The sequence below is a fragment of the Cupressus sempervirens genome, chromosome 9 (assembly GCF_028749045.1).
Source record: "Cupressus sempervirens isolate cs-2001-9-10 chromosome 9, ASM2874904v1, whole genome shotgun sequence".
Classification (NCBI taxonomy): Eukaryota; Viridiplantae; Streptophyta; class Pinopsida; order Cupressales; family Cupressaceae; genus Cupressus; species Cupressus sempervirens.
In genome coordinates this window covers 448027593-448047093 of record NC_143126.1, presented here as the reverse complement: position 1 = coordinate 448047093, position 19501 = coordinate 448027593, and the positions used below count along the sequence as shown (strand labels likewise).

The 19501-nt window shown below is 35.9% G+C and overlaps 1 protein-coding gene across 4 annotated transcripts in view; it reads left to right on the top strand.

Moving 5' to 3' along the window:
* LOC149539232 (long chain base biosynthesis protein 1-like) overlaps positions 1-19501 on the top strand; it is a 279274-nt gene that overhangs the window by 30051 nt on the left and 229722 nt on the right. The window lies entirely within an intron of this gene.

Below are 19501 nucleotides of genomic sequence, written 5' to 3'. Positions count from 1 at the left end.
TGCATCTAATAGGCATTACTTTAGGGTTTGGCAAAAGAAATAATGAAAAAAACATAATTTTAGTGCTTTTTTGGGCCACTTTTTGGCCCCACCTGCCGCGGGTCTGCCCGGATTCACCCGGGTCCGCGACGGGTCCGGGCAAGGTCCGCATTTTGGCCTGTGGGACCCAAGCACGGACCCGGGAGGACCCGCAAGCCAAAATGCGGACCTTGCCTGGACCCGTCGCGGACCCGGATGAATATGGACCCGGACCCGAGCTCCAGGGTGTGAATCCGGCAACATAGATTTGAAGTCAAGGAAATTGGAAATTCGCTATTCTTCCCTGCCTTATCAAGCGAGTTAAACTCTAATAAGAATACCTGGATAATTGATAGTGGAGCATCTAGGCACATAACTGGATTTAGAGATCAGTTTGAAACCTTTGAAGGACACTCAACCAAAGAAGTCACAATAGGGGATAACTCTACTTACCCTGTGAAAGGAATTGAGACTTGTTCAGTTCAACTAAAAACTGGAGTTACTCTACAAGTAAAAGATGTCCTATTTGTTCTAGGTATCAAAAGAAACGTAGTCTCTATTTCGGGCCTAGCAGATCAAGGGTATCACATCACCTTCCAAGAAGATAAGGTCCTATCTTGGCCTAAAAATTCAAATGTTGAAAATACAATCTCTATTGGATTTAGAGACGAAAATCTATATAAACTAGTTAACTCTCAAAACCTAGCCTTAAATCATGAAGTTATAAAAAAACAATGAGAGCACAAAATACTAGGTCACTTTCATTTCCACACTTTGCCCTCCATAGAGAAGATTGCGAAAGGCATACCTAACCTAAAATCTTGTAATGTCCCCATCTTTTTAGCCTCTTAGTGTAATTCTTAGCTTTTACATTCTCCGAAGGCTAAGTGGAGGAGTAAGGAGAAATTGATAAAATTAAATTTTTATAAAGTCATTAAATAAATTACAATTAAAAGGTGACTTTATATTTAATTAATTTAATTAAAAGTGACTAAAGTTAAATAAATAAATCAAAAGAATCTTCTAGAAGGAGGAATTTAATATTATTTTATTTCTTCTAGAAGGAGGTCCATCTATTGGAGGAAAACAATAAATAGGGAGGGCAGTGTCATTGTTGTTCATTGAACGTGTTTCCATCTACTCTACCGGATAACTTGTGGAGCCAAGGTTTTCTTCTATTGCTACATTGATTGTTGGGAACGGACACTCCTATTGATTTGCATAACTGAGGTGCTGAAATATCTTCCGAAGAGTGCAGCTGTTGGAAAAGACAAATTAGTCTTTTCATTATGCCAAATTTGTGAAGTAAGATTGAAGGAATAAGTCGGATATTGCTATAGTATAGATTTGCTCCAGTGACATTGCTATAGTGCCGTTGTCATAGTGATTTGCTATAGTGACTCGCTACAGTAAAATTCAGATTTTTGGAGCATTTCCACGTTTCTATCTATTACATTTTGCAATTTTTGAGAGAAGATATTTAGGGCATTGGTAGTTTTTTTTTAAATTTGTTGTTAGACTGATTTATATCGAAATTTCATTTCAAGTTTTGTTAAAGGGAATTAGAATATCATTTAAATCCTAGCATGCATTGCTTTAAGCCTCATTGTTGAATATGCATATTTTCTCATTTGTAACCAACGCTTATCTGTTCCAGTAAAATACAAAAAAAATATTTGCATCACCATTGTTAGTCATTTGGAGTTTGCAAGCATATCTCGTTTAGTTTGGCATTTAGGAACAATCAACATTCAAATCAGCATTATATTCCTTGTGTCTAAAGTGTTTGACGAAATGTCAAACGACTGAATTATTAAAGAATTTGGTATTTGTTGAAGTTATAACCGGTTGGGGTTATTACATTGGTATTAGAGATAAATCCTATCATCCTGAGGGTTTAGCAATCACATGTAGCCACTTGGGGTTGGCTCTCACAGATTTTACACTCGTAGGTGAGCTTTATTTGATAGGTAACAAGAATTTGACAAGAAGTCGAACACCATGGGTGATATGCAAGAGGGTAGCCCACCAAGAGACAATAGGAATGAGAATCAAGAAACAAGAGAATTTTTTCAGAGCAAAGGTTATAGGACAAGAGTAGATGGCTCAGGCTTTGCAGGCAATTACCACCATAGTTGAACGCATAAACGCACAGGGCAGACAAAATCAGGAACAAGGGGATAACAGGAGTGCTTAGGATCACCCATAGCTCATAGAACTCTTTCCAGAACAACAAACAGGCCCACATGTCCTACCTTTGTTAGAGAGGAACCAGTATAGGAACCAGCAAAGGAAGTTGAGGATGGAACATTTACAGATATCCTTATGGCTGCTAATGATGAATAGGAATTATTGGCATTGTAGGTGTGCACAAAATGACTTTTGAGAGGTTTGTGATCCAAAGAAGAGAACACTACCGTGTAGTCAGACAGGATAGGAGACCTAGGGGACAAAATAATGAGCTGAAGCATGTTACAGGCAAGCTTACTTTGTCCACTTTTGATGGTAGTGGTAGATTGACTGTGCAAGCTTGGGTCCACAAGCTTGATACCTTTCTAGCATTAAAGCCAATGATGAAGATTGAGGCAATAAAATATGTGACTTTACATTTGGAGGGAGTAGCATACGATTGGTGGTATCATGGGTTGATCACTCTTCAGCATAATTAGGTGACTTCTTACTAGGACTTTGTGGAGAAATTGGTTGAAAGGTTTGACAAGAAAGGCCCAAAGGTTTGCTTTAGAGACCTGACACAACTCAAGTAGACGGGGAGTTTGGAGCATTTCATCAACGAGTTCCAACGGTCTTCAGTTATTGTGCCAGATATATCAGAGAGGAGGTTGATAGTTTTATTTATTGAAGGCTTATCTCAAGCACTGAGAGGTTGAGTAAAGGCTTTTGATCCTTTTACTTTGCAGGGGGCTATGAGGAAAACTAGGAGCATGGAGCATGCAGCTCCAAGAAATATATTTTAGTCCAAAGGTGCATCTTCTAGCAAAGACAACAAACCATTCTTCAAGAAACCTGAGAGGAATGAAACAAAGGCTGAAAATAAAGATAAATCATTTGCTCCCCTGGATAGAGAGACACTGAATGATTCAAGGAAGAAATTACTTTGTTTTTATTGCAAAGGACCCTATGACTGTCCTTTGAGGCCAAAGGGGAAAGCAAACAGGGTTATGTGGGCTTATTATGAGGACTCTGATTCTAAAAATACGGACCAACAATCTGAAAATGAGGAATCAATTGAAGAAAAGGAAGGCACAGATGATGAAAAGTTGAACAAAATGGCTACAGGTGATGAGAAGATTGAGGGTATACTTAAGGAGGCCTATATCACTAGTGTACAACAAGAGGGACCATTCAAGATGAGAAGGGTATTGGCTGGTCAGTGAATTATCACTTTGCTTGATATAGGTGCTACTCACAATTTTATTGATTTCAAGTTGATTGAGAGGCGTGGGATATAGATAGAGCAGTTTGAGGGTCTGAGAGTCAAGAAAAGTGATGGCTACATCCTCAAATGTGATAGGAAGATTACAAGTCTGCCCCTAAAAATAACAACTTTGATTTCAAAGCAAATTTTTATTTTGTTAACATGGGTGATACAGATTTAGTTCGTGGCATGACTTGGCTACATGATATTGGAGAGTTCACTCTCAATTTGAGAGATATGGAGATGAAGTTTTAGTCAAAAGGGAAGACCCATGTACATAAGGCCATTCGTGACAGTTGGTTTAGGATGATGTCTTGCAGACGCAGGGAGAGTTTGTTGAGACATGCCCAGGTTGAGTGGGCAGCCCGTTGCACTTTAATGCCATCACAGGGGCAGAAAAAATCAGAATATCACCCAGAGATACAAGAATTAAAAATCAAGCACTACAAGGTTTTCAGTGACATACCTCTAGGAAGACCTCCAGATAGAGGTATTAAGCATATTATTGAGTTAGAGGAGGGTGCTAAACCCATCATGATCACACCCTGCGGGCATCCAAAGAGATTGAAGGATGAGATTGAGAAAACCATCAAGGAACTACTTGCTATGGGGCACATTAGACCAAGTAAGTCGCCTTTCTCTTCTTCTGTGGTTTTGGTGAAGAAGAAGGATGAAACTCTTAGGATGTGCATAGATTATAGGATCTTGAACAAGAAGACTATCAAAAACAGGTACCCCATCCCACAGATTGATGAATTATTAGATGAGCTACATGGAGCATGTTTCTTTTCCAAAATTGATTTGAGATCAGACTATTATCAGATCCGAGTCAGAGAGCATGATATAAAGAAGAAGACAATCAGGTGTCATTGTGGCCATTTTGAGTTTGTAGTTATGCCATTTGTGCTAACTAATGCTCCAACTACTTTTCAGTCCACAATGAACAGGTTCTTTTAGCATTAGTTGAGGAAATTTGTGTTAGTCTTCTTTGAAGACATCCTGGTGTATAGTAGCACATGGGATGAGCATGTGCGACACTTAGACATTGTGTTGAGCATTTTGAGCAGGGAGTCCTTGTATACAAAGGAGTCCAAATGTGATATGGGATTTTTAGAGTTATTATATCTAGGTCACATCATTAGTGTTCAGGGAGCACTATTATTGAGTGGCCTACTCAAGTGAACCTGACACAGTTGAAAGGATTTTTAAGGTTGTGTGGGTTCTATAGGAGGTTTGTAAGTGGATATTCCAGGCATGCAACACCCTTGATGAACTTGATGAGAAAGGGCGCTTTCTTATGGACTCTTGAGGCACATGAGTGTTTTGATAAATTCAAGGAGTTGATGAGTTCTTGTCCAGTGCTAGCATTACCAGATTTTAGCAAACCTTTTGAACTGCATTGTGATGTATCTGGCAAAGGTGTTGGAGCGGTGCTTATGCAAGATAAACACCCGATTGCTTATGAGAGTAGGAAGCTTAGGGGGCCTGAGAGGAGCCTTAGCATTTATGATAAGGAAATGCATGCTTTGGCTAAATTAAGGTAGTATTTGGTGGGTAACAAATTCAACATAAAAACCGACCACAATAGCTTGAAACATTTCTTGGGGCAGCGAAATCTTAATGACAAGCAACAAAAATGAGTAAGTAAATTACAGGCATATGATTTTGATATTACCTAATTTAAGGGGATGCAAAATGTAGTAGCAGATGCCTTGTCATGAAGACCCCACTTGAGCTTGATGACAGATATATTAGAGGATTGGAGATATTTGATCCTTGCAGAATATGCAAAAGGATTCATGGGCATCGAGATTCATAGATTGATCGATCCAGAATAGTGATTTCACCCTTGTGAATGAGCTCATCAATTACAAAGGGCGCATTTATTTGGTGCTAGGGTCAGAGGTGAGGAGGATAATGTTGAGCCTTTATCATGACTAACCTATGATATCCAAGTTTTTACAAAAGCTAGCGGTAGATTCGTGAGCGCTTTTCTGAAAGGGCTCAAAGTTGATGTGTTGTCGTATGTTAGAGAGTGTCATACTTGCCAACAGAATAAACAGGAGCACTCTTACCCAACCGACTTACTTCAGCTACTATCGATTCATGACAAGAAGTGGGAGTGTTTGTCCATGGACTTCATTACAGGTGTACCGAGAGCGCAGGGTAGAGATTGTATATTATGTTGTTGTTGATCGACTTATGAAGTTTGCCCACTTCTTCCTGATCACTGGTACATACACTACTACACAGGTGGCAAATTTATTCTTCAGAGAGGTATTCAGGTTGCATGGCTTACCTCAAAGAATCATCAGCGACAGGGACAGTAGGTTTATGAGTCACTTCTGGTAGGAGTTGTTCAGATTGTAAGGGACAAAGCTCACTCCGAGTACTAGCTACCACCCCAGACAGATGGTCAGACATAGATAGTGGACAAATGGGTGGAGGGATACCTTAGGAATTACATAGCAGGGAAGCAGATGGCTTGGGTTAAGTGGATGTATCTTTGTAAGTATTGTTATAATTCCACTTATGACATGTCCATCCAGATGTCACCATTCATGGCATTATATGGATATGAGGCACCCAGTTTCATGGATTTGTTGCTATTTTATCCGATAGTAGAGTGCCCAGTGCTGGAGACTTATTACAGGAGAGCCAGGACATTATAAAGGCTGTTAAGGAGAATATCACCAAGGCACAAAATCGATATGCTGACCAAAAGAGGGTTGAGAGGACTTTTGAGGTAGGTGATATGGTATATTTGATGCTATAGCCTTACCACCAGTCCACTCTCAAAAAGAGTGGTGCCAAGAAACTTAAGCCACGTTATTATGGGCCTTTTGGGGTGATCAAGAGAGTTGGGGAGGTGGCTTATGAGTTGGATTTGTTGACAAAGAGGAAAGTCCATAATGTTTTTCATGTGTCACTTCTCAAAATGGCATTAGGACACCATATTATTCCTTCTTCAGTGCTTCCGCCCTTGGACAATGAGGGGAAATTGGTTTTAGTACCAGAGGCTATCATTGAGTTTAGGGAGAGGAATTTGAAGAGATGTAAGATCAGGGAGTACTTGGTGAAGTGGAAGGACTTGCCAATAGAGATGCCACTTGGGAGAGTGAAGAAATCTTGTAGCATCTAGAGCAATTTCAAGAGGGGCGAACTATAATGCCCTCATCTTTTTAGCCTCTTAGTGGAGTTCTTAGCCTTTACATTCTTCGAGGGCTAAGTGGAGGAGTATAGAGAAATTGATTAAATTAATTTTTTATGAAGTCATTAAATAAATTACAATTAAAAGGTAACTTTATATTTAGTGAATTTAATTAAAAGTGACTAAAGTTAAATAAATTAAAAGAATCTTCTAGAAGGAGGAATTAAATATTATTTTATTTCTTCTTGAAGGAGGTCCATCTATTTGAGGAAAAGAATAAATAGGGAGGGCAACCTCATTGTTGATCATCGAATGTGTTACCATCTACTCTACTAGATAACTTGTGGAGCCAAGGGCTTTTGCAATTGTTACATTGATTGTTGGGAATGAACATTCCCATTGATTTGCATAACTGAGGTGGTGAAATATCTTCCGAAGAGTTGTAGTTGTTGGAGAAGACAAATTAGTCTTTTCATTGTCCCAAATTTGTGGCCTAGGGCCAAATTTTTGGAGTAAGATTGAAGCATTAAGTCGGATATTGCCACAGTGACACTACTATAGTGATTTGCTACAGTGACTCGCTACAGTAAAATTCACATTTTTGGAGCAATTTCAGTTTCTATCTATTACATTTTGCATTGTCGGCATTGGTAGGGTTTTTTAAAAATCTGTTGTAGACTGATTTATATCAGAATTTCATTTTAAGAGTTGTCTAAGGTAATTAGAATATCATTTAAATCATAGCATGCATTGCCTTAAGTCTCATTGTTGACGATGCACATTTTCTCATTTGTAACCAATGTTTATATGTTTCTATAAAATACAAATTTTTTTTTTGCATTGCCATTGTTAGTCATTTGGAGTTTGCAAGCATATCTCTTTTAGTTTGGCTTTTAGGAACAATCAACATTCAGATCAGCATTATATTCCTTGTGTCGAAAGTGTTTGACAAAATAACAAACGCCTAAATTATTAAAGAATTTGGTATTTGTTGAAATTATAACTGGTTGGGGTCATTACAAAATTAAGTTACGAGTCCATAATAGTAATATAATTTGATACAATAGTTTATATCAATAAATATAATTATTACTTAACGTCTTAGTTATCGGATTCTTGGGTTGGATCTAGATCCAGATTCGTGCCTGGATTCGTTTTGATCTTGTTAGGATCCTTGTTTTACATAGTGGATTCGTTCAGATTTGTGGGCCATGAATCTAGACGAATCCATTGTGTAAAACAAGGATCCTATCCATATCTGCACAAATCCAATATAGATCCTCAAGGATCCAGTGCAAATCCTCAAGGATCGACGGTTTTAATTGGGTCTCACTTATTTAATGATTTTTAAAATATATTTTTTGCTTTCTAACCCTTAAATGATCCCTTTGTGCATTATATATACTAAAAATTAAGAGAAATGTATATAATTCTAAAGCTATATATATATTCATGTATCCTAATCGTGAGTCAAAAAATCGCGAATCCACAGATCCGATTCACGTGCCCGAATTGGATTCGTATCTCGAATCGGCAACTAAGATTAACATTAGATTATATATAATAAATAAATGAAACATAATTATGATCAATATAATAATATGCTTAGTACTAATAATATAACATTTCTCAATTAATACAAATCCTCAAATACATGTAGATAGAACTATAATCGAATATATTATATATTTAATCTATATTCTTAAACTCATGATATTTCAATATTAAGTTGACTTATTCTGACTTTCCTACTATCCCCAATCTTTAATTCATATTATCGCCTGAATCAATTTTATCAAATTAATCATTTGAGGATCGACCTAATTATGGCAAGAGCAACTCACGAGACAAGTCTTCTATAGTAGTTCATACTAAAAGGTATTTTGCAGCTGATTCCAACATGTACGTAACAATTTATTTATATTTTTTTCCAGCGACATAACATCGGCTATCTCCATCCTTTTGTAACGAGATGATAATAACAAAACTATCCTAAATTTTGTTGACGATTGGATTAAGATAATGATTGGAAATATTATTTAGTATAAGGAAGGCGTTGGTTGATAAATATGAGTCAACTCTCTCCATGCTCATAACAACATATATAAGAACACCCTTCAAATAGGGGTAATGGGAGGAAAGGACATACAATCTAGATATATAACAAAGCAAAGGTAATTACCTCAATGTGGATGATAATCAACTAAGTCAGCATCGGTAACACCTAAGGTAACATCGGCAAGAGTAGGGGACAACGAGCAAGAGAGTACATAGAGACCGCACAGAATACATAGAGTAAAGGAGACTCGTCAGTACCTAATAGTGAGTGATAAATGATGCCAAGGAGATCGATTTCAATATATAGGATTGCAATACCACAAAGGTTAATAGAGCATAAACAACAATTATATTGGGAATAACACTTGGTGGATATTACAAAATGAAATAACTGACAAGTAAATCAAATGATATTTAGGGAATAATCAAGAGTATAAATATGAGAAGAGTTATATTGTACAAGATTAAACTAAACTAGGAGGTTCCAACATTTATTCCTTTAGCTAGAAGGTGGGGACATTACAGTGGTATCAAAGCATAATCTTGCCATCCTATGAGTGAATGCTTATACAAACTTACGAGAAAACAAAGAAAACTACAATCAACGACTTAGCAAATGAGACGAGATCCTATATGGAGCAAACCAACCAAATAAACCAAACTATATTGAATCAAATGAAAAATCAAATCAAGTGCTTCTCCAAGCATTGCAAGATATGGGAAATTCAATCAACAGTTAAAAGGTCAACCCAACCAGGAAAGAGCCATTTGCTCCAATCACTCAAAAAATAATAATTTATTTTCTACAGTTGGGCTTGGCATACCTCAACCATCATTCTGACCCAAAGTAGAGCTACCGAGAGAAGGAATATAGCAACCAATTACTAGGACTGAAGACATCGCAAGAGCGTATGCAACTCTAGAACCTCACATTGGACAAGTGCTATCATTCAAAGAATTCTGTGAGGATAAATGAAGAGAGACATCTGGAAGGCTTGTAAACAAAGAACTTAAACATAAAATCAACAAATTAAAAATTCCAAATTATGATGGATTGGAAAAGATTACACCCCACCAATGGTTAGAAAAATTAAATACATTTTTTACTCTAAATCCTATGAAGGAAGAAGATTCACTCCAATTCACTATAATCCATTTAGAGGGAGCAACACATGATTGGTGGACCCATGGACGTATCTCATTAGGACATAAAGATATAAAATCCTATGAAGAATTCTCTCAAAAGCTCATGAACATATTTGATGATAAGGACATCGAATGGTAGTTCCAAGAACTAACTCAACTCATACAAACCAGAACAATAGAAGAATTCGCCCGCAAATTCCAAGGGTTATCAGTTATGGTTCCAGACCTTCCGCAAAAGAGGCTTACTCATGTTAGGATTGAAAGACTCAACCAGACATGTTGTAAAATCGCTTGAATCTCAAAACTTGGAAGAAGCCATTAGAAAAGCAAGAATGGTAGAATTAAACCCTTCAAAGGAAAGATCTAAGAATTTCTCAACCAAAACTGAACATTGACATGAGGACACGAGAAAAGATGATAAAGGAAAAGAGTCTTATTTCTGCAAAGGATAGTGGAGTATTGGGTATCAATGCCAAGGCAAGGATACTCTCAAGCAAAAAGAGGACGTAATGAGGAAAGGCCTATGTTTTAGGTGTAGAGAACCATGGGCCTCAAGATACAAGTGTAACAAAAGGAATCAAATCAATAGAATAGAAGCAATATCCGAGAGGGAAATAGAAGAGTCACATAAGAAAGCAAGACATGATACAAGAGATCTCAATAATATCCAATCACAAAACCAAGGGGACAAGTGATGGATTTTTGAAGAAATTCAACTTGATACTTAAATTTGAGAATGAAATTAGCAACCAATACTAGAGAAGAAGGGAAATAAAATTAAGAATTTATTCACTTTAAGTTAATTAAACTATTCATACCTATTTTTTTTTACAGGATCAACAAATAAGATGGTGAACATTTGATAATGAAATTGAAGAATGATAATTTGTAATAAAACAAGCAAAACAAATGCAAAATATATGCAGTTGTATTTACTCATACTCTCCTAAAATTTCCTTATATGAAACTAAAGAAAGATCATACACTTCTAGAGGCCTTAGGGCGAGATAAAGTCTCTCCCAAAGATTACAGAGATAGGTAATCCTAAAGGGATATCCAAAGAGGCCTTAGGGTGAGATAAAAATCTCTCCCAAGGATTGGGTAATCCTAAAGGGATATCGATAGAGGCCTTAGGGCGAGATAGAGTCTCTCCCAAGGATTATAGGGATGGGTAATCCAAGGATATCCATAGAGGCCTTAAGATGAGATAAAGTCTCTCCTAAGGCTTAAATGAGAGGGATAATCCTAAAGGGATATCCCTAGTGACTTGGAATGGGATAAAGTCTCTCCTAAAGATCACAGAGATGTGTATAACCTACAGGGATGTCCATAGAGGCCCAGGATGAGATAAAGTCTCTCCCAATAATTGAATAGAGATGGATAGTCCTAAAGGGATATCCATACAGACTTGGGGTGAGATAAAGTCCCCCCTAAGATTTATGAGTGCATACTAAAAGAGTATCCATAAGATCTGGGAAGAGATAAAGTCTCTCCTAAGGATTTAAGGATTACTCATCAGGACTCATAATGGGACATGGCAATGCATAGCTAGAAATGAGGAAGTACCACACACACCAAGATAAGTGCAATTTATGAGTCATTCTTAATACTTTAATTAAATATTGTGATCTTTAGATTTGATAAATCCATATTTGTAAAACAATTCTAACCTCAGTTAAAATTTTCATTTTAGGGCTATTACATTGGAGGTCAAAAGCACATCACACATACCCAAAGTTGAATTGCTCAAGGACAAGCAATCTTGGGAAGGGCAGACTGTAATGACCCCATCAAAATAAGGTTTGATAATAAATTAATAATTGTGTAATATAATGAAGAACGATAAAATTAATAATAAGAATAAATTGAAATATAAATAAAATTATGAGTCCATAACACTAATATAACTCGATATGATATTTTATGTCAATAAATATAATTATTACTTAACATAAGATTATATATAATAAATAAATGAAGTATAACTATTGTCAATATAAATAATATGCTTGCTACTAATAATATAATGTTTCTTAATCAATATGAATCCTCAAATACATGTTGATCGAACTATACACAAATATATTTAGTCTATATTCTTAAGCTCACTATATTTCAATATTAAGTCGACTTATTATGACTTTCCTATTATCTCCAATCTTTAATTCATATTATCGCCTAAATGAATTTTATCATATTAATCATTTGAGGATTGATTTAATTATGGCAAGAACAACTCACGAGACAAGCCATCTACACTAGTCAATACTAAAAGGTATTTTGCAGCTGATTCCAATATGTACACAGGAGTTTATTTATATTTCATTCCAGCGGTGTAACATCCGCTATCTCCATCCTTTCGTAACAATATGATAATAAAAAAACTATCCCGAATCCTGTTAACGATTGGATTGGACAATGATTGGAAATATCTTTTAGTATAAGGAAGGTGTCAATTGATAAATACGAGTCAGCTCTCTCCATGCTCATAACAACAGATATAAGAACACCCCCCACATAGGGGTAATGGAAGGAAAGGATATACAATTGGGATATATAACAAAGTAGAGATAATTTCCTCATTATTGACGATAATTAACTAAGTCAACATCGGTAGAACCTAAGGTAATGTCGACAAGAGTAGGGGAAGAAAACCATCAAAGGTGGTATTGAACATAAACAAAAATAAAATAAAATATACCTATATCTCCTAACTTGGTCAGCGAAGGCAAGAAAGATCAAGATCAAACATGTCATAGAACAAAATAAGAAGCAACTGGTTTGGACTCTAGTAAACCACACTAGTAAACCATTCGCGGAGTAATAGGAAGATACAGAAATATCAAACTGCCAAAGTAAGCGTAGAAGGCATTGAGAACCAAAATAAAGATCATAAATATATTAAGCAACGAGCTAGAGAGTATACAAAGACCACATAGAGTACATAGAGTAAAGGAGACTCGTGAGAACCCGATTGTCAGTGATAGATAGTGCCAAGGAGATCGATTTCAATGTATAGGACTGCAGTACCACAGAGGTTAATAGAGCAAAGACAACAACTATATTGGGAATAACACTCTGTGGATATAACAAAATAAAAGAGCTGACAATAAAATCAAACAATATTAAGGGAATAATAAAGAGTATTGTTACCAATTTAGCTTACAACTAAATTGCTAAGTCCTGAATTTGCCTATGTATTGAGCTACATGTTTTAAGTTGTTGATGTTATGCATTGCAGGGTTATTTGAATGCAGAAAAAGTGAACTAGAAAGTACATAAATTATGAAAATTTAATCACTGGTATTAAAAACTGAGATATAATTACAAAGCAGTCTAATTTTCTTGTGTATTATTCAAAACTGTTTTATAGAGATACAAGGAGTTCAGATTTCATATACAGAATTTAACAATGCATTAAATCCACACAAGCTGTGGTAGCTTTCAAAACAGAAATACTTTGATAAACTTAAGGTTTCTTTTATAACATCTTCAAAATGTTCAAAGATTTAATAAAAAAATGACAAATATACATTGTTCGAAAATGAAGAACCAAATAAGAAATGGGTTAGAGTGTCTTCCATCATTGCCTGATTGTAGTAGGCTGACTTTAAGGAACTGATGAAATCCCCGGGTCCTCTCATTTTTTCAGCCACTTGTGGAAACATCAAAGAGAAAATGGGTTAGTCTTATGAATGACTGAGCTCAGGAATACAAACTTAAACTATTCCTAATCGACTCTACATAAGCAAGTAATATATACACATCAGATGAAGAGAAATCAGAAAAGAAACAGCAATCGAGGTGTAAAAAAGATCCACTGTTTTACTCTAACTAGTTCCTGAGTGTGCAGGTTATGAAGACTTGAGGCTGTGGAAGGATCATGCGTAAATTACATGCATGAAGTCTTCTAGCTGAGATTTGTAGAGGCCAAGATTGAAGACACTGAGGAGATCATAGAAGGGACATGCATAAACTACAAGCGTGTAACTTTCTGGTCAAATCAAGAAGGGGCATAGACTGAAGACAATGAGGAGATTGTCAAATGGACATACATAAGTTCAGGCATGAAAACTTTCAATTGAGTCATGGAGCGGTTGAAGACACATAATGGACGCGACGCTGTTGAAGGGACGTAGCATTACAACTACGAAACCTTTCAGCATACTACATTTAAATTTCAGATAAGGTTGAAACCTTTCAGCCAGAGAGTTGCAGATTTCAAACAGAGGGATATTCAAGCAAAACCAAAAGAGGCTATAAGTCCATAATTGTCATTACTGTTTCGTTTCAGTAAGAAAGTAGAGTGCGTGACTTAAGGGTTTCTAGATAATTATATAGGTATTCTTCTTTGATCAAAGGCTTCTGGTGATACTATCTGCAACTTTCATTATAATACAGTTTTGGAATAATTACCATGATGCAATAATGGAGGTTGCGATAGTGAAGTGTTACCATGAAAATAAAGGAGATCTTAAATCAGCAATGTACCACAGAAAGATAAAATTACAGAGGGTCACAACAATTTATGAGCATGATACAGTAATATACATTCAACGCAATAATGAACATGAACTTTAATGTCAAATAAAAGAAGTGACATAATATGGAGGTACAGGTATAAAGTTTCAACACATATTGTTTATCACATTGGAATAAGATACTCCAGATCAGCGTTATGTGTGCATGATAAACAATTTATGGTTATGATCTAGGAAGAGATTCATTAATAAGTTAATGATAGTAATGATCAAAACAAGTATCAAAGATCCAAGCTGCAATAAATTTCAGGAATAGAGAAAGCATCACAAAAAGATATTATAAAGTTAAAGTTGCTGTATAATGTTCAAAGAACAAAGTTTCAATGGAAAGCTTGCAGGGGTTACAAACAGGGGCCAGGCTTCCTTACAAATATCAAAATGGATAAATTAAAGTTTCTTTCAAATTAAAAGATAAAAGTTACAACAAATCAAGAAAGAAACCATGTGATAAAATAATGAGTGGATTTCAATTTAATCAGCACTTGCATTGCAACATGGACAGTCATATTGCGTTCGGTTTTCTGTGGACATGAGAAATAATCTAGACAAACACTTTCTGGGTTTTGCCCAGAGCGGGGTGATTTAGGCTCTCACAGGGGCATAATTCACATAGGACAAAGCAGTGAAGAGAGAATAATAATTTTCTAAAGACAACTTTTTCTGATTTCAAACTGGCAGCTACAACAACACAATGTAAGATTCAAGTATCTTCGAGTAATGTTTTACATAGTAAAAGTTTCTTATAGGCAACTAGTATCCAAGCACAAATTCACTAGTATACAAAAAATGAAGAAATAATAGATTACCATTACAGCTCTTTAAAATAGCAGAGAAACATAGTTTCTAGTTTTCAATGCAATAGCTCATTTGATAAATACTGAAATTGACAATATATTTAGAAAATAAAGCTTTAAGCACTGGATAACAAAGGAGTTTGTATACATTTGATGAGATACTAGCACACGTTGCTTTTAAAACAGATCTTGTAGCATGTACAAAAGACAAAGGTATAACAGTAAATGAGAACCAACTGGAAAAGCTTTCATGAATATCCAGTTCTATAACAGCAGCATATCAAGATGGTAAAATCAGTCAAAAATATAGGAGGAATACAATCCTGATATGCAATCGCAGCTAAGAGTCATGGTCAAATGCTTAGAGCAAATTATATTCACAAATAACAACATGGTTTTTTGTTCTTCCAAATTAACGTGAAAAGGAATGATGGCTGAAAGCATTTAAAGAGTACATAAGCAGTGCAATCTGAGAGAGTATTTCAATGATACGATCTCATTTTCATTTTATCTATTTAAAAAGCTCAACATCTGTTTCATAGGAGTTTAAGTATATATAATTGTAGTAGAGATCATTTGTCCAAAGATAGAATATGAAGTCTGTGGTTCTTTAAAAGAAGTCATAAAGCGCTGGTAAAAGAGGGAACCATTTTTATTACAGCAGGCTCAAAGTATACTCTGAGTGTTTATTCAAAACAAAAGTGTTATTTCCTTAAAGGGATGGACAATGATTAATATATGCAGGTGGTCATATTTGGCAAATACAATGACATATATTAGCACACTAGCAATATAAGTGTGTGTACTCATAGTATTGATGAAAATATATGACAAAATTCATATGATGCAACTACTAGGTTGAAAGCGTCATTAAATATTCTCGTAAGATTAAACATATCTTCAGCTCAAGATGTTTGATGAACATTCTAATCACAGATGTTCAGCCGGTTGGATTTTGAAGTGTATGGTAAATATCATCAAGTAACTTCAGACAATATTTGGGAGATACATTTTCTCACAGCCCGTGTCAAAATAAATACAGCAATAATGCTGAATTTGTAACATAATACATGATTAAGGAAAATGCAAATGTGTTAATGGTATTCCTTTCTTGTATTCAATCAAGCTGCAACTATTCAACTACCATGGCAGAATGTCCATATTTGTGCAGGAAAATCTGGTTTTAGAATGAGTTCACGGCATGGGGAGGGCTTATAGCTGCATATATGCAGGCATTGAACATATATAATGAGATCAAACATATGATGTTCAGCTCAAATACTGAATCAAACACAGGAAAAATATAAATCGCGATACACCTTCAGCATAGATAGGAACCCATTAGAGATTATGAACAAAAACATTGAAATGGGTATTTAAGAATTCGGTTTCAGCAGCCAAATAAGGCCTTTTCCTTAAAATATTTTCTGAGTTACAACATGGAAAAAATGACGAATCCTTGTTGATTCTTGAAGAGGGGTAATTGTTCTTACCTTTTATTTGCAATAATCCAACTTTGCTATTACAGAAATACAGACCATTATAGTTATGCATCCTCGAAACCCTAGGCTGATTTTCAGCACATAACAAAGCACAAATTCAAGAAATCAGTATTAGGTAAAGATTGAGAGCACATAGATGCTACAGAGATTGTGGTTATGTAATACCCGGCAACTTACAGGGCTCTAGGCATAATCTAGTTAGTGTATGTGCTGAAAAGTCCAAAGTATAGGGAAATGCCGTTTCAAACTCCATTTTTAACGAAGATATTTTTAGGAGCAGTAGGCCAAGATTAAAGATTCAGCTTACTTCCAAAGCAAGTGACAGATCATCAAAGACTCCATAGAACCCTAAAGTGCAGCATGTCAAATCTTCCAGAGCTCCAATAAAGAAAAAAATACAAATGATATGTGTTTTTGGGGATTTGTTTTTTTTTCAATGATCGGAGCCCTAATATTTTTTAAAATTTAATTTCATGGAAGCTTTCGGGTCTAGAATAGAGAAGGATGTCTTTTATAAGTCAAGGTATTAGTGGGTATATGTTAAGATGATTTCATTATTATGTTAAGATGTTTTTATGAATGTCTTGGGCTTATAATAATTTTATTATCACTATATTCTTTTGTTGGTTAACAGTTGGTCTTCCTTAATTCTATCATTTATACCTTGACTCTTAATTGAAAGGTACAACTCCCTTTTAAATGCAAGATTCGCAATGAATTTGTTTTTAGTTTTTGGGGTATGCTCTTAACTAGAGAATAGAAGAGGCCAACAACCAGATTGTTTAACACTTCAAACAATCCAGGCAAATATCAAAATGAAGATTGTTTACCATATGGGGTAAATAGATTAATGCATATAGACAATAGACAAGAACATGTAACAACAGTACTCCTTTTATTATTCGCATATATGCCCAAGAGATTACATAGTGCTTCCCATGATGATTACAACCATCTCGAATGGTGTAGATATACCTTCCGAAGAACCTTCTCGAGGGGCCCGTCGGCTACATAACAAGAACCTTCCCGAAGGGGCCTATTGGCTACATAACAATTACCGACGACATCAACCCGTTGGCTACTCAATATTTACCAATGACAAAGACTAAGACCTAATATACAACCTATTTTAACTTGGATGCAGGACTGGAAAACATGTAAGACTACCTACGACAATATGGGAGGAGAAAGAATGACTAATTGGGCAATTCCCGGATTGCTGAATTAACTGAGATTTGACAATACTCGGATTGTCCTCTTTTCAGCTACTTCGTTAATCAAATCCCAAACCTCTCATACAATCAATAAAATACACATGAACTATCGTGCACAACACAAGGGAAAAGAATAATACTTATGCTGAGGAAAGTAAAGCTTACAATCTGCTGAGATGAAAGAAATAAAATCAAGTTTACTTGCAATCTTTCAGTTTTCAGTTAGGACACATTCATCCCAAGTATTATACAGTTACTAAATGAACAACAAAATTAAAATGTAGACTTAGAGCCACACATAGTAGTGCTAGCTACACGGGTTTGCCCACAAAATAATTTGCTGATCCTATTAATTTCTCTAAAAGTTACATATATAGGCCTCTTCAAAATGGCCAGTTACATTTGATGATTGAATTGTAGAGAATCTCTGAACGAAGGAAGCTAAAAATAGGACTTGACTTGGTCATCGTTCGTTACAGAGTCTAAGCTTGCTGAGAAAATGCCAAAAATGGCTACAACAGAGAATTGAGAAAGAAGGGAGGGCGACAAATGTTTGAGAGAATATCAGAGCATCATGTTTTCTTTGGGGTCATAGCCTTAGCTCTATAAGATTTCATTGCATCCGTTATTTTTTCCAGTTCATCGATACCTGGAATTATGATGTTATCAGCTCGAATCATCCAATAGTCGGGCATCTCTGTAAACTCTTCCACTATGACAATCTTTGATTGGAACTTTTTCGATGCTCGTCTCAAGATGGAATTTGCTGATGAAAGCTCCTGGATCTTTGACACCTGGAAGTTGATTGGATTAGTGGCCTCATCGACAATAGCTAGGAATTTGGCTTTCATTTTCTTAGTGTCCACCAATTGGCCATTTTTGGATACATATGATTTTGTGTACAACACTTTTAAGTATGCAAAAATCTTCTCCACGACCTTTTGCACTAGATCATGTACATCTTTAAGCTCATTTACAGATCTTACAAAGCTTTCCACTATGAACTCTAAAGATTTCTTCCAATGAAACAATGGCTCTTGACCTAATTTGAGGATCCCGTGGGTGATGGCAACGTTAGTCTTCATATCGATCACCTCTTGCAACAATGCCAATTGCTTTGTCAATCTATCTGATGCTTTGTGTATGGTGATTTGATGACTAGACACTGCCTCCCTTAGCTTGTTAGCATCTAACATGGGATTTCCCAAATTCTTGATGAGTGGGGGACCTTGGGTCTTCATTTGATCAATCCAAGATCGACTAATTTGATCGAATTGCCTTTCCTGTTGCAACTTCCAAAGCAAGTTCTTGTTCTTTTCTGCATTTGGATCAAATGTACTGGTTGAAGTGCTTCCAAGTGCAGTTCTAATGTAATCCATCAGTTCTTTGTTTGAGGCCTTTAGTACCTCTTTTTCCGCCCTTAACTCCTCTAGTCTATCCTCTTTTCATTGGTAGACTTCCATATATTAACTATGGAATCATGCACGAGAATACCAATGTCGACTGTTCTAATCTGGAAGTCATTGGCAGTGAGTTAATGGAACCTGCCCTCCTTTTGAGGCTTTGCTATCTCCATAAACATGTAACCAGTAGAGGGATCAATGATCAATGTTGCTATAGACTTCTGCTTCTTCGTCTTCT